Source organism: Anthonomus grandis, chromosome 3 (assembly GCF_022605725.1).
Source record: "Anthonomus grandis grandis chromosome 3, icAntGran1.3, whole genome shotgun sequence".
NCBI lineage: Eukaryota > Metazoa > Arthropoda > Insecta > Coleoptera > Curculionidae > Anthonomus > Anthonomus grandis.
In genome coordinates this window covers 34,962,517-34,975,229 of record NC_065548.1, presented here as the reverse complement: position 1 = coordinate 34,975,229, position 12,713 = coordinate 34,962,517, and the positions used below count along the sequence as shown (strand labels likewise).

Here is a 12,713-nt window from a genome sequence, read left to right as displayed (position 1 = left end):
TTATTTACAGTAAACTTTACTTTATTTACCATCCTGAAAACTAGGCACAGCATATGATCATTTAAAAGTGGAAAAGTGGTGGTAAAAGGAAAATGACTATTTAAAAGTAATATTATGAAAATTATATGATATTAACACAGATTTAACTAGCTAACGCAATTTAACTAGCTAGCTTGCGTTAGCTAGTTAAATCTGTGATATTAGTAATGGATACATTTACTATAATAGCTTTAAAGTAAGAAAGGCTTGAGCAGCTATGTCGCCTTGTGGTAGGTAAACAACAGATGTATTAACATAAACTGTGTTACTCGTACAGCGGCTAAATGTAACTTCCCCAGCACCATAATATCATACAAACTGTGCGAATGTTTTATTATCTACACACTAAATATCATCGAGTCATTATTTTATTTTTAATCATAACATTTCATGCCTATCTATGATGAAATCTTAGTATTTGCATATATAGTTGTCAATAAGTCAAAAAAATTCTAAAATAGATGTAAGCGTCCTAAAAATAAATACAATAGCCAATTCGATTCGGAATAATAGAATGTTGTGGCGAAAAATTGTATTAAAAAATTGCAAAAGTTATAAACATTTAGAAAATAAATAAATCAATCAAATAAGCTTTATTGTCAAAAAAATTAAAAAAAATTGTAGACAAAGCTATACATACAAAGCAAAACACACAAATATAGAAATCAAACAAGTACTAAATAAATATATACAAAACTGGGTACAAAAGACATAAATGTACCTGGTCAAATTTCTTATACTAAATGTAAAAAGTAAGAAAAAAAGGAAAGTAAATAAAAATATTAACAAGAAAGTAAAATAAAAAAAAGTAAAAAAAGTAAAAAAAAAAGTAACAAAAACAGTCAAAAACATTAATATAATGCTTAAAAAGTCATAAAAAATTTTATAGAAATTTAGCAATTCAAAATATTGCTATTCTACATCATAAAAAATTTAATAATTAGCCAGTGCGTGCATGATACTTAAAAATTAATTAAAAAAAAAATCATCTACTGCATATAAAGCTCTCTCTAGTAAATATGATTTCAAAGCATTGCGAAATCGAGGAAAAGATGTCAATGATTTAATTTCCAAAGGCAGATGATTGTGCATTTTTCTAGCTCCGTAAAGAATAGAGCTTTTTATTAATTTTGACCTTGGGATTGGCACATAAAGATCATGCTCTGCGTTTCGAATTGCGAACTGCGCGCGTTGGTCTATTAGGAATTTCTGATATATGCTTGCGAACCAAGCAAATATGAATAAAGATGGAAGAGTTAATATTTTAAACATTTCTTGGCAGTGAGCTCGACTATCAAGTCCTAGCAAATAGCGAACCGCTCTCTTTTGTCAAGGCAAGAGATGGCGCTGCAGTACTGACATACATACTCGAGCCGCTCCGTAATTTATTTTAAAAATTTACATATCCATAAGTACCAAAAATTATTTTTAAACAGTGGGAAGTGTAGTGCAAAGTAGCCGGTGTAATAGAAATCTCTGTTTAGTGTGCACACAAGTCAAAATTTGATTTAAACTGTTGACCACGTTGAATCGAAAGATGGGTCTATCAACGACCGATCTCAGAGAAATAAACTCTGTCATCATGAGTGTTTTTAACAAAAAATTTCTTTAGGAAGTGGCTGACAAAGTAGTCCAAATCATCGAAACAAAATTCGAGGAAAGGATTGCTGAGCAGAATAAAAAAATTACAGCCCTTATAACTGAAGTAAGTAACCTCAAACAAGGTTACCAACAATTAAAAAGAGAAGTGGATTCACAAGAGCAATCGTTGCGCAGTCTTAACGTACGAATATTTGGTGTCAAAGTGCATCAAGGTGAACATCTAAACAACACAATCCTCGACCTGGTCAACAAACAGTTGAAATTAAATATTCAACATTCCGACATAAAAAAATGTCACCGATAAGCCGCCCTCTATATTGGTTCAGTTTTCAAATGACGTGACGCGTGTAGCTGTTCTTAAATCCCGAAAACTTCTTAAAAACAGTGACATTCAAATAAAAGATCTTACGTAGTCCCGGTTGGCGTTATTAAACAGTGCGATGAGTGAATTTACAAAAAAAGATGTGTGGGTTCTTAACGGCAACATATATGTGAAGTTTAAAGGCACCGTGCATAGAATTAGTGATGTTAATAAACTGTCTGCAATAAAAAATCAAAATAAAAATATCCAGGTTTGAGAACTGAGAATAGGACTTTTCAGTGTTGTAAGTACATTTTTGACTTTTGGAAAAGAGAAACATAATATTTCATGTTGGTTTAGATGTGGGGCTGTTGATTTTTTACATACATATAAGTGCTACCTCTTTTTCTAATATGCGGTATGTAACCGGTAATATCATATTATTTTTATTATATTATCCCACCATAGTCAAATTAATTAAAAGGATAAATAAATTGTAATGACTTTATTTTTGCAGTCTCAAATAAGTGAACAAAAACAAGATAAAATTTATTTATTTACATGTATGTAAAGGCACTCTTGGTCAATCTGCTATTAAAATTGCCTAATTTTTATAGCCTCCATAACAGGATATACACCTTTATGAAATGAGCGGATTTGGTTTGTTTTGGTTTGTTTTGGTTGGTGATATTACAATTTTTGGTTTATTTTATTACTGGTATTTTTTTTAATTTTTCTATTTTTTAGTTTAATTGTTTTGTTTAATTTTTATTTTTGGGAGTATTTTAGCATTTAGGTTATGCATAATCTTGGATGTTGCGGGGGTGGCGATGCGATGGGGGTGGGCACCGGGGAGGGGGCCTATTTAAGGTATTTGGATCATGGCTAATAACCATTACGGTCCGCAGGTGTCGAATGTCGATGAGGGTATGGGAGTGTGTCTACAAGATTTCTCGGAAACTTTGTCGGTGGATCATTTGAATATATCAAGTCTTATTGACTACATCGTAAGCAGCGATAGTTTGATTTCTTTGAAGTCACTATCAGTGCCCATCTCAGATACCATTTCAGACCATAATATCATTTTTTGGATTTTTAAATTTGAGAATACAAAGGCGATAGGAAAACATATTTCGTTTTGAGATTATAACGCAATAAACATCGAAAATTTTTATAATGATGGGGAATTTATTCCCTGGCACGAGATGTACTGCATGACTGATATTAATGAAAAAGTTGACTTTTTTAACAGAAACATTTTGACAATCCTAAATAGGCATGCACCTATTAAAACTAAAAAAATCAAGGAAAAACCGGTTTGTCCTTGGATAACACAAAATATAAAAATTTTAATGAAACTTAGGGACCGTGCGCATAAAAAATATTTAAAAACTAAATGTCCAGCGCATTTGCAGTATTCTAGAGAACTAAAAATTACACAAAACACGCAATCATTAGAGAAAAAATTATTTTTTTTTAATCAACTGTCAGATAAAAAAGGAAGATTGAGAGGTCAAAAAATAGATCAAAACGAAAAAGAATACAAAACCAGCGGAGCCGACGAGCGAAGACACAACCGTCTCGTACGACTACCGTGAATCGAATGAGAATCCCTCCGTGCGCCATTGTTCTGTTAGCTGACAGATAGTCAGATCCACGAAAGACAGTGGAACACACAGAAAACAGACCAAGGATAGAAGACAAACCTCTGAATAAAGTTCTGCGGACCAAAACGCCACAAAACGGTGGATGCGATCCGAACTAGCAAAGTTACGTGTAAAAATGTATACCGGCCCCTTGACCAAATATTGAGAAATGAACATTAAGAATCTGTTTAAATATTAATAGCCAATATTAATTAATTTCCCTATAATATTTCAATCAATATTCAGGTAACCTCAAGAAATATTATTACATTTCTTTTAGAATTCCAGTTTACCTCCGAACATCAATTAAAATATTATAGAAAAATTCATTTGTTAGTAAAAAACAGTTGTCTTTTATGTCTAAAAAAACAGTGATATATAAATAATTAAAAAATAATTTTCAATTAATTTTCTTACCCCAGCGAGAAATTCTTTTCATCAGAACTCCAATAGTGTGGCTAAACACTTGTGTACAGCATTTCACTTTCATTTTATTAATTTTATGAGGAATAATATGCTGGTCTGGTAATTTGCTACATAACCTTAGATCTGGATTACTCTTATCATTATCCAAGTTGTAAAAAGTTGTAATATGATCCCATTTGGCAATTTTGGTTTGAGCTTCTTGAACAAAATGTAAATTTTTGTTTAAAAGGTTATTTCTTATGCACTTAAATAAATGCGGGACGTCAAACAATGGGACTACTTCTTGCAGTTCTTGCCCATTTACTAAAAATCCAAAATTGTTTTTTTCCTGGTTCTTACGGTTAAACTCTTCAAGAGTTTCATCTAAGAGTAGATTTATTGCCTTTTCATTGGTTGACCCCTGGTCACAAACCGTTGCCATTACTGTCAAACCTATTTTCTGACATTCCTCTATTATGTCTTTAATCATTACTTTTAGCTTTGTACTATTTACTGGTCGACTACTAAAAGTAAATACTATTGGTTGCTTCCAATGCCTTGATATAGCTCTTAAAAGAAAAACATTTGAATGATCCGCCAAAACAGCTCGCTTTTCTCCATATTCTTCAAGACCCATTATATTATCTTCCCTCTGATTATAGGAAAGATTGGCTTCCAACGAAATTTCATCAAATACCAGAACGCAAAGTTTCATTTTTTCCACCTTCTTTTTAAGAGATTTAAAGATGTGTTCATTTATTCCTGGTCTTAGTGGTATTTTTGATAATACACTTTGCAAAGTGGCAGTACTTGGCAAAGTAAATATTTTGCTGAGAAATCGGTAGCCTTTCCCACTAGTCTTGAAAATTGATAAGGCTAAATTTTTTTGATCCATAGTGTACCTTCTAGCTTGCGGTAACTATTTTTGATTGGTAACTTGGCACATAATAGACTTGTAAGTAGGACTATTAATATGTTTTAAGAGGTTTTTAAAATCTGTGGAATTGACATATTTTACGGCAATACCTATTCTCTCTTGGTAATATTTAATTTTTTTTTCCATTCTATATATTTCACTCCTCCAAGATGTTAATTTCGTAATATAATTTTTTGGCCTTTGGTGTCAACTCAATGGAACGACGAACATTTAAACTTTTTAATGAAAACCTTCTTTTTTCAAGACCTAAAAACATCTTTTTTAAATATTCAAATAATGCATTTGTTTAAAGGAATATCAATAAAATTGGCATTAAAAAAAACGAATAAGAACTAGTGAGGAGAAAAAAATAAATAAATATAATAATAATAATAATAAATGACTTATATAAAATAGATAAAATAAATGTAAACATATGTAAGTATACTCACGTTTCTCAGCAGATTCCTTTTTCCTTGAGGCATTAGGTATAATTTGTAATGGTACTTTTTCAATATCTGTTTGATTGTTGGAATTTTCTATTAGAGCATCAATTATTTCCATATCAGATAAGGTATTTTCTGGAATATCTTTTTGATTTAAAGCATATCAGGATTTCTCATCACCTATCTCCATGGTACATCTAAGATATTTTCTACCACATTAGTTTAGCTAAAAGATTAGTAATTTTAGAATATATGGATATAATAATTTTTTGGTGGGAAGTGCTAAAAAAAACTTTTGGGAAAAGGCAATTAGCAGTACTTGTTATTTTAACAAATGTTGAGTAAAATGAAAAGGTTTTAATTAAAATATAAACAAAATCCAAATCTAATTGAAACATAATTAAGTATCAAAATGCATTAATTTAAAAGCATTGTCGACGTCTTCTCAACGTTAATTTTAAAAATAAATATTTCAATAATTATAACATTAATTCGTTAATGTCATCATTAGTTAATAATTATCATGTAAAACATATCAAAAATCTATATAAATATATTCTATTCTGAATTTTGAAGAAATCTTACCTTTTGCATAATATATGCCATTTATTATATTTATTGCTTAATAATAGCTCAGCATTATAAGCATCATACCTAAAAAATAAATATTGCTTTAAATATAAAGTTGCTTCCCAGATGACATAAATTAATGTAAATAATTTTTACTCGCAGAAATTCAAGATGTTAAAATTAATTTATTTTTATAAATAGGATCTACATATATAAAAAATCTTGCAAAAAATTTTTTAAAGCAAATTAAAATGATTAATAATATATGTAGGTAGGTACCTAAGAATGAAGTTATAAATACTTTTTCTTAACACCTACTACAAGCCACTCGTAGATTGGAAACGGCTTACCATAATACAAAGTAATGATTTTTGTATAGGTACTCTTTGAATAACTTTTTATTTAAAGTTAAATTTATTTCTATTAAAGCTTAAACCTCAAAAATTAATATGATATTTTGAACCTCACTAACATAATTTAATGAATTCGTATATAAAGTTGGTATCTAAGCCAAAATTTTATTGTTTTGAATGTTTTAATCCACATCTCAAACTCAGAGGATTAAGTCATATCACTCTAAAAGATATGACTCATTTTTTTATAAAGTACCTACTTGATGTTTTATCATTTGTTTTCAAGTTTAAAATCTGTAGCTATTCATATTTTTCAAAATCAACTAAAGACAGATCCATTATCTTTAATATTTGAAAAGCTGCTCTCGGAAACAACAATTTGAGGTAAGTATATATTATGTAACCCCCCTGTTGAAGATGCGGGGTTTAAAATATCAAATTATTTTGTTCCCCTCAGCCAAAAGGTAATATTGAGTACAAGATGTATGAGTACAAGCAATTTTCACTTTTTTATAAAATACTTTAATGCCCAATAATCAAAAATTTATTTTTAATAACTCATCAATCTGTTTTATTAGTATAAAAAAGAAAAAAAAATAGTTTTCAAGGTGAATGTTTTATACCCAAAGCCCCCAGTGGTAAGAGGACTGAACTTAAGAACTTGAAAGATCTTTTGCTAGTAAAACATAATTTTTTATTTAAAAAATAAAATAGTAATATCATTCTATATACTCTCACACTACACTACCTCTCAAAAGTATTTGCCCACCATATATTCTTTTTAATATTTGAAATAAGATACAAAAATCTTATATCAACATTTTTTAAATATTTCTCAAATCGTGCAAAATATTTTACTTAGTGTTAGTTTAAACTGATAAGTTGACGGTATTTGGCTGCTTAAGATGCCTCGCGGTAAACATTTATCTGTCGATATTAAAAATAGAATTGTTGATTTATACAAAAGTGGTCAAAAGCAGATTGCTATTGCAAAGACATTTAGGTTACATAGATCTATCGTGTCTCGTATAATTAAGCAGTTTCGTATAAATAGCGATTTATCTGTTAAGAAAAAGTCAGGGAGACACTCTAGACCACTCCATATACCGATAAACAAATTATCAAAATTGCTAAAAATGAGCCTTTTCTGGGATCCAATAAGATAAAGCACCGCATATCCGAAGAGCTTGGAGTAAACGTGACTTCGAGGACGGTGAGAAATAGACTATTAGAGGCCAAGTTATTTGCCAGAAGACCTGCCAAAAAACCGCTGCTGTCAAAAAAAATAGACGTTCCCGTTTAAGTTTTGCCAAAACGCATCTACATTATACAGAGTATGATTGGAAAAAGGTAATCTGGAGCGATGAATCCAAGTTTTGTTTGTTCAAAACCACTATTATACAACCCCACACCATGATGCCCTGTGGAAACTTTACAGTCCTTTTAAGACAATCCTTATGGAATGCTTCTGTTTTGTCCCGAATCACACGCTTTCGATAATCTCCGACACAGACATCAAATTTGCTTTCGTCGCTATAAATAATTTTGCTCCAATTTTCTTTGGTCCACGAGAGTTTTGATTTGGCCCAAATGTAACGATTCCTTTTTTGAGTCTCCGTTAACAATGGTTTTTCTTTGGCCTAGGCGAAAAAATGAGAAAAATGAAAATAATGTAGCACAGAACAGCCTATTAAACATACCTTATAAAAACTAAGACCGCTCTTGTGGATATATTTGCGGCAGCATTCTCTGGAAACATTTATCCCACTTTCTCTATTCCACCTTGCAGTTACTTCTCGTAGAGTATTTCTTCTTCCCGACTTACAAATTTTAATCAAGTTCCTTACATTTCTTTGAGAAACAACTTTTGGACGTCCTGAACTTTTGCCGCGAACACCAATACTGGCAGTTTCACCATATTTTTTAATTATATTAAATATAGTAGTTGTTGCAACATTTAATTCACTGGAGATTTTTCGCATTGTTTTTCCTTTATGGTACTGCCGGATAATAATTTCTCGCACTTTTAGATCAGTAGGTTTTCCACGAGCCATTATTGTATTTTACTCGTAATAAAAATGACAGTAATTGATTATTAATGGTCAAGTGACGCATTAAAATTTTTATTGTTGACAACGCACTACTTACTTTTGTTTTTTCAAAGCCATCTTCGCGTCATACTAATAAAACTGGAAAAATTTGAGCAAAAGCAACCCATGTTCCAACATTTAGTTGTCAACATTTTTTGTTTATCAAACAATTAAATAAATGTTATTTAACATCAAAATTTTATTAAACCTTAAAAATAATTCTCTAAAGCATAAAAAATGTTATTAATTTATTATTTTTAAATAAAAAAAATAAATTAAAAGAATTACAGTAAACTGGAATTTTATTCGTAAAATGACTACTTGTTCCAATATATAGTGTTAGGGCTCGTATTAGAGAGCCAAATGATTCCATATGTTGATGATACTATGCCTTTAAGACATTTATTTCAACAGGACAATGATCCCAAGTATTCTTCTCGGTTCATAAAAGCTTTGTTCAGAAAGGAAAACATTAATGTAATGGAATGGCCTTCACAATCCCCTGATCTCAATCCAATTGAGAATCTGTGGGACACTTTAGATTCCAAAATCAGAGGAAAATCTTATAAAAATCAGCAAGAATTGTTTGAAGCATTGAAGGAAGCATGGGTGAATATGGATACAGGGATTATTTCTAAGCTAATAAGATCTATGCTAAAACGTTGTGAAGATGTAATTAAGAATAACGGGTACTTTACAAAATATACATTATGTTTTTTTTTTATTTATTAGAAATGAAATAAAAACGAATATTAAAAAATATTGCTTTACTTTTTTCCACCTAAAAAATATTTTTTTAATACAAAAATACCAAGGACAGGTATTATCATTGGAGTTCATAAGGCTGAAAAGATTAACCGTCAAATTTCGACGGATTTGGGAATTCCAGGAAGCCGACTGTCGATTATAATGTTAGGAAATTGACCAGAGAAGGGACTATTAGCAACAAACCTCGATCGGGAAGGCAAAAGGCAACAAGTTCAAAGGAGGATTTAAATATTATAATTACAAGTAAACGCAATAGACGCCTTCCCGCCCCTGAAATCACAGCAAAAATCGACAAGGAGCGTAAAACAAGCGGTCAGTGTTTCGACAGTAAAACGGCGACTTTATAATGCTGGTTTTAATGGACGTTTAGCTGTATCAAAACCCCTACTGAAGGATGTTAATAAGAAGAAAAGACTTGAGTGGGCCCAATCACACAAAGAATGGACCATTGATGACTGGAAGAAAGTTCTTTGGAGTGACGAGTGGAAATTCAAGGTTTCGTCGAAATTGTGCAAGCAATATTTAGGTCAATTACAAAGGCAACATCTTCTGAAAGTTATGGTATGGCCCCCACAATCACCGGACCTCAATCCTATCGAATTACTGTGGGATGAACTGGATAGACAAGTGCGATAATCATGCCCCACATCAAAAGAAGTTTTGTGGAGGATCATCCAAGAAGAGTGGCACAAGATACCTCAGGAAACTTTTGACAAATTAATTAGAAGACTACCGAAACTCTGTGAAGCTATTATCAAAAAAACGAGGCGGACATGTAGATGAATCCAAAATTTGATTTTCTTAAATTTAATTAATTGAAAAATGTATTGTTTATATCCATTTTGTTATAAATAAACCGTTTCATAAGAATATGAATAGATGGGTTTATTATTTTTAGTCATAACTTTAAAACAGTCATATGTAGGCAAATACTTTTGAGCGGTAGGGTAGATAGATATAAGTAAACGTGGAAATTTTAATTGCAATAAATTCAAAATTGAAAACCCTGTTCATTGAAAAAAAATTAAAAAAATATGGGTCCCTATATTTTAGTTTTGCCACCAATTTGTACCAACAATTTAAGGAAAAAAATAAAATAATAAAATAACTTACATAAGTATATATGTAAATCTTACTACATAAGATTTACATAGATATTCTTTTAATAGTAATTCATTCATTTACTTACCTTCAATGTTAAGAGTAGGTATTGCTGCTCTTTTGAGTCCTCTCTTACTGGTTGGCACTTTGCAGTACTCTTCAAAGTGACAATTGCAGACATAAAAACGGTTATAGATTTAAATCAAAGGAGAACAACACAAAGTCTCGGTCTCAAAAAAATTATTTAATTTCACTTAGGTCTGATGATGCTCTTGGGAGCGAAACACGTGTAGCTTTTAAAAAAATTATATGGATTTGATGAGACCGTGACTTTGTGTTCTTCTATCTAGACTATCAGAATAGAGCAATGTCAGTCTTTTTAAGATCTCGGTAATGGAAACTCCTTCAAATAGTGAATTAAGTGAAATATGCAATAGTAATGTAGTAAATAATAATAAATGGCTTTATTTATTTATCAATAAAGTAAACTTTGTATAAAGCTGAAAGAGACAAATGGGTGGCGGTCTCCAACTAAAGCTGCTCATATTCATATTGCCAAATAGCCGCATGAATATAATACTTGCTGTACTATAATTACATGGGCTGCGTAACTAATTTTTTGAGCTAGTTACAGTGTTTTTCAGCTTCTTTCAGGCTCAAGTGGCGATTCCTTAATTTTTACAAGAACTTGCAGTAATTTTAAACAAAAACTTTCCAAGGAATTTCTATGCTGTCAAGGATTTTTTTAAATTTCTTTCAGGCAGTTATCGATTTTCTTTTGCTTCGTCTAAACACTAGTGGCAATTGATTACTGTTTTAATAGCAACGCAGACCTAAAGGACTACTTCAGCAAATGTATTGAGATATACTCCCTACCAAACCAGGAATCCTCTACTGTCGCCAACCTCTTAATAAAATAATGGATCTGCCGACTTGGTGTACTTTTGAGGCTACATTCAGACCAAAGATTACACCCGCAGTAAAATGGCATGGTGAAACGAATGAATAGGATCAATGAATCTTGGTATTTGGCCAAAGTAGTTTCTAGGCACCAAAGAGGCTGGAATAAGTTGCTTCGTTTGTTCCTGCTGGCTTATCGATAATCCATCTATGGAAGCACAGACGAGTCTCCGGCTCGAATAGTGATGGGAAGAGAACTTCGTCTCCCATGCGATATAAAGTGTGGCTGACCGCTAAGAACCAATGTTGCTGGGAAGGACTATGAATAACATTCAAGATGCCAGCGATCGGATGAAGGACGCATATGTTGTGAATTCCAAAGACCAAAGGTCGCAACAACGGTGCCTTGGATTGACTTTGCGACCCTAAGAGGCGGAAGCGTTTGTCACCAAAATTCAAACATCTTGGGATGGGCCATACAAAGTTCTGGAAACCATCATGATCGATCACCTTCACAGAAACTTATTAGGGAAACTTTTAAATTATAGAAAAATTCAAGAGCTACGTCGGATATAGAAAATAGGTCGATTTCGCATTTACATATCCTGATTTCAATCTGAAAATTAGAATTAAGGGAAAAAAACACTCTTTCCAGGCGATTCTGACACTATTTAGAAAATGAAACGATGATATAGAAAATAGGTGGAAAAATAGAATTTTCATTTATATATACCTATCCGAGCCTAAAAATAAAAGAAAATGGGAATAAAATTATATTTTTCGGCTATAATTAGAGATTACGGGGGAAAAACACTATTTAGCCCTTAAGATAACCGATGAAGACACTGGTAGGAAGATCTTCTACCTGGCTACCAAAGTGGCGTCTGGGGCGCTTTGTGTTCTCTAAAGCAGTTGCTTGTCGAGGATCTGAAATGGTTGAAAATTTCTAAATTACATCTTGTAAAGTCATTGAGTCTGAAGTCGGAGGTAAGAAAGGCAAGGCCCATTTGATTCTAAAAATACATAAATTTCATCCTTACAAGGAAAAGAATTGTTCAAAATTTACGACATGGGGACGCTAAACGTCGCTTACTCTTTTGTAAATGGTATATTGCCCAGACACAATTGACCATTAACTTTGGCCGATTTGTAATATGGAGCATATTTTTTATAAGATGGAATCTTTGATAAGTAATAATAGCAGACATTGGCATCAAGAAAATCCTCATATTATTCTCAGTTCGGGTTTAATATTGCATGTTCTTTTTGGGTGGCCAACTAGTTTTTAGAATCTTTGAAGGAGTGCTAACAACAGATCGGTATTTAAATAGCCTTCAGAAAATGTTCCTTTGGAAAATTTAAACAATATATATTTTTAACAAGATGGACCATTATGACATATTGTTAATTATTATTCGGCTATTCCTAGCTGATTTTTCTGAATTCCTAGCTGAAATTTTTCACTGGATAAAATTTTTAAAAAGGAGAAAATAAATAATAAATAATATACAAAATATAAAATAATATAAAAAAAATAGTTAATACACCTTTTTTTTAATTGATAGTTCTAAGAAGA

At 31.5% G+C, this 12,713-nt stretch overlaps 1 protein-coding gene across 12 annotated transcripts in view; it reads left to right on the top strand.

Annotated features, from left to right (window-relative positions):
- LOC126734086 (centrosomal protein of 135 kDa-like) overlaps positions 1-12,713 on the top strand; it is a 437,952-nt gene that overhangs the window by 176,350 nt on the left and 248,889 nt on the right. The window lies entirely within an intron of this gene.